Source organism: Amblyomma mixtum, chromosome 10 (genome assembly GCF_055824585.1).
Source record: "Amblyomma mixtum isolate Tamu chromosome 10, ASM5582458v1, whole genome shotgun sequence".
NCBI classification, from domain to species: Eukaryota; Metazoa; Arthropoda; class Arachnida; order Ixodida; family Ixodidae; genus Amblyomma; species Amblyomma mixtum.
The window spans coordinates 94,604,588-94,608,948 of NC_143021.1; the positions used below are offsets into that span (position 1 = coordinate 94,604,588).

At 50.8% G+C, this 4,361-nt stretch overlaps 1 pseudogene; it reads right to left on the reverse strand.

Annotated features, from left to right (window-relative positions):
- Nucleotides 1–900: 900 nt before the first annotated feature.
- Nucleotides 901–2,368, reverse strand: LOC149326456 (uncharacterized; annotated as a pseudogene).
- Between the last annotated feature and the right edge of the window lie 1,993 nt (nt 2,369–4,361).

Consider the following 4,361-nt stretch of genomic DNA (forward strand, 5'->3'; position numbering starts at 1 on the left):
CTTGGAACTCTCGAGATGAAAACTGTGGCCCGTTATCGCAAACAATTTCCTCAGGGTAACCTTCACGTGCGAACACTGACAGCAAGAAGTCTGTTACTGTGCGTGTTGTGGCTTGGTTGAAAAAGTATACTTCGGGCCACTTAGAAAAGTAGTCGACCAGCGTGATCGCATATCGACAATCGTGTGGTGCTGTCTCAAATGGGCCAACAATGTCCATGCCGAGCTTTAGCCACGGTTCCTTTGGTAAGGGGACCGGGTTCAATGGTGCAGTCATAACCTTCGTGCTCTTGTCCGCTGCCTGACATATACTACACGTTTGAATAGCTAGCTCGACTTGCCTGTCCATGGCTGGCCACCAAAATTTTTCTCGCAGACGTGCTTTCGTTCGTACAATTCCAGGGTGAGCCTCATGAGCAGCGGTAATTATCCGTGCTGTAAGTGATGCGGGAACCACAAGGCGTTCGCCACGCAAAATCAAATTGTCCACCACTGACAGTTCATCGCGAAGCTTGAAGAAAGGTTGAAGCTCACCCGGCAGAGATTTTTGCGCAGGCCAGGACGATTCAATGTAGGCCTTGATTCGTTGCAGTGTGCTGTCTTCCGATTGGACCTGTTCAAACTCTTCCCTGGTAATGCAAGAAGAAATAAGGGCAACTGATACAGTTTCATCTGGTAAAGTCTCTTCCGAGACCAATGGTCGTAGCGAGAGCGGAAGGCGCCGAAGTTTGGATTGCACTGGCTGCACCGTGGATCGCGTTTTGACGTGATGCACAAAACCTTTCGCGAGGCCAAAGCCTGGATCGAAAAGAGATCCAAACTCGCCAACTAATTCCTTTGGGAGGTTAATAGTCTGCACGGCTTTCGTCGGGTCAGGGCGCTGTTCCCTTCGAGAATTAGAAGTTAGCGTCGTTTCAAGGCATTGAAGAGATGACCCATCAATCTGTAGACCGAGGGCCTTGATGGCATCGATACCCAAGAGTGAGGTGCCTTTTTCAACGACGTAGAAAAGAAGGCTTGTTGTGCTAGCTTTGTACGTAACGTCAGCGAAGAAACAGCCACGAACCGGAATTGGCTGTTTTGAATAGTCCAGTAACCGAGCAGTCGGGGCCAAAAGTACTTGGCCTTCAAAATACTGCTTAAAAAGATCGTGTGCAACAATGGAAACTGACGACCCAGAATCTACAAGGAAAGTTATGTCCGCACGGCCAATCGAAACTGTGACGTGAACAGCGGAGCGAGCGGCCGACGTCACAGCCAGAATGCTCAAAACTTCCTCGCTCGGAGAATCTTGGCTGTCTACCTCACGCACCGGAGCGGAGCCTCGTTTCTGGCAAACATAGCGGAAGTGACCCATGACACCGCAATGGTGACAACGCTTGCTTTTGGCTGGACAGCGAACTGATGCTGCATTGTGCTGGGATGAACCGCAGCGGTAACAATGAGACTGGCGGTTGTGCGCCCGCTTCGAGCTCTCGTCGGATTCTGGTGTACGCGTAGGCGTATTTCCACGAGTATTTATGCGTCCAACATCTACAGAAGGAAATTCTTGCAGATCATTGTACGCCTGCTCAAACTGCCTTGCCAGTAGCACTGCTCTAGCGAACGAGAGAGACGATCCTTCAAGCAGAAGACGCTCGCGTAAGCTTCGAGACGAAATACCCGCAACGAACTGGTCACGCAGCGAATCTTCTTCGACAGGAAAAGAGCATGTAGCAGAAAGCTCCCGCAATGCTGTGATGTACTCATTCACTGATTCACCAGCTTGCTGAACTCGCCTACTGAAACGATGCCGTTCGGCAACAACATTGCTTGTTGCCGAAAAATGAGCGTGCAGAGCGGTAACTGCGATATCGTACGACGATACTTCAGGCCTTGTGTCGCCTGTGCCCTTGCTATCTTCCGACGCTTTATCAGTAGCAGTTTGCTCACCGAGCTTGGCGTTGTCCAACGATGGAAGTGGTAATGTGTAAAATATGCGCTGACCTTCTACGCCGAGGCTGTGAAGAAGTAGTGCTTTGCGACGATCCGGCGTGCAGTCAGAGGCCCCCGAAGCAAGCAGGTAGTTCTCGAAGATGCGGAACCATTGCGGCCACGCAACAGCAGGCCGACCAGGCACAGGCAGGAACGGGGGCGGCGGCGCGATTCCAGAAATGCTCATGGCGCCGGAAAGCAAGCGGCGAAAGTCACGCCCCCCGAAATGATCCCGTCCTCGTCGCCAATGTTGTAGCGGCGGGTGCCGCCCAAGTACACGAACTGCTAGCAACCAAACAAATCCCGCTTTATTGCCACATACAGTCATATATATACACATAGCGACACTGGTGCCTCTAGCGGCAGGTGATTCCCAAAACGGAACCGAAACCACATATACAACAGGTTCCCGAAGATTGGGAACACGCCGAAGTAATAATGATACCTAAACTTGGTAAAAAGATACAAATTGAAACCCTCAGGCCCATATCACTCACGTCGTGCCTTGGCAAGCTTTACGAACGGGTTGTAACTTTAAGACTGCAAATGTTCGACGTTCCAACAGGCCCCATGCGAGTCGGTGATCATGTATTTTGAATCGGAATGCGAGGTCATGAGAGCAATCGCCACCTCTTCTGCATGTGTTGGACTGCGGGCTCTGAAGGTGAGGCCATTACCTGTGTGGCTGTTGTGAGCTACCGCGACCGTGTACCATCCCCCTCGTGAGGCCTGGAAGCGTCCACGTAGTATACACCTGTTTTGTTGCCATATTGGCGGGCTAGGGCTTCCGCTTGTGCCAGGCGCCGACCGTTATGATCTTCGTGCGACATGTTGGATGCAAGAGGTTGCAATTCATTGAGCGGCATATACGAAACGTCAGGTGTACAACCTAAAGCGTCTGTCCATGGTTTATCGCTCAGTTCAAGCCCTTCTCGTCTAACTGCATTGCACCTTTCGAGAAAGGGAACGTCACCATGCAATCTGTAAGCCGCACCTAGCCACTCCCCGAGCATGTCGCAGACGCTGAAGGAGATCAAAGTCAGTTAATCTTTTTCTCCGCTGACTCCACTGCAAGTAGCTTATTTCGCACAGTGCGCCCCCCCCCCCCCCCCCCCAGAAAGGAAAAGTAGCCGTGTCATTAGATGAACGCGATGCCAGCTTAATCTAAGCTAATCATGTTAATGTACGAATGGGCTCTGCATGATACGCCTGCTATCACTTGCGTTCGCTATGAAGGATGCCATAAGACAGTTTTAGCTGACCGGTTTTACGGTCCCCTCCGATTACGCTGGCCCGCCCAACATAAGCATAGCGGACGTGCGGCGAGCAAGTTTATAAAAGCAAATTGTTCCGCTGGTAAGGCTAAGCAGAGTGGTTTGGCTTGTGACGCCATCTAGCGGTGATAAATAGCCCCGATTTGATGAACAAAATCGAAACTTGTGCTTCCAGTTGATATCTACTCCGTGGATTCCTAGAGAAGGCAAACGTATCAGGGGGCGGCAGAAAGTTAGGTGGGCGGATGAGATTAAGTAGTTTGCGGGGTTACGGTGGCCGCAACTGGCAAAGGACAGGGTTAATTGGAGAGACATGGGAGAGGCCTTTGCCCTGCAATGGGAGTAGTCAGAATGGTGATGATGATCAGTTCATATCTCTTTGTTTTTGTTTCCCTGGAACTTAACAAGTGTTATGTGAACAAGCGTACTTAAAGGGCACCTGATGGGGCAGCTCAGTGAAAGAAAACGCGACTTGCATTGGGAGTTTGATCCACACCGACCAATGCCACACTGTTCATGCGAGGCGCCTCTGTGAACCGCTATATTAGTGTTTTTCCTTTTTTCTACGCTGCGCAAAACAAGAATTCAGACTGCGGCAGTGCATGTTCCCTTTGGCGCTACTAAAGTGGAGGTAAATAAACGATCGCTTCATTTGGAAACGTTTGCAATTTGTCGGGGTGAACACTTCTGGATATGATTGCACGAACGTCTACTCATTTCCAAAATAAATTGAGAGGTGCTTGAAGGCGGCGACTTTCCCTTATTTGCTCTGCATTTTGCTGGTGTAGCCCGTACGGAGGTCCACACGGATTTTCGCAGCTCGCAATGTCCAATCGCGCTGGGTTCCGACTGCGGCATTTCCAGACACCCGATTACACATGCGCTCACAGTCGCTCGAAAGGATTGACCCTGACCACGCCGCAGTGCAAAGAGCGATCTTCGTCAATTTTGAAGCGCTTTAAACGAGTGTAGTGTAGAAAATGAGCCCTTGAGACAGTGCAACTGGGACGCGTTCTGAGACACGACCGTCGAGCCAAAAGCAAACATCTTGAACTAACCGGAAAACTGGAGGCATTTCCATACGATACGATGCTGCCCTAAACCGGCGCGCTTGCA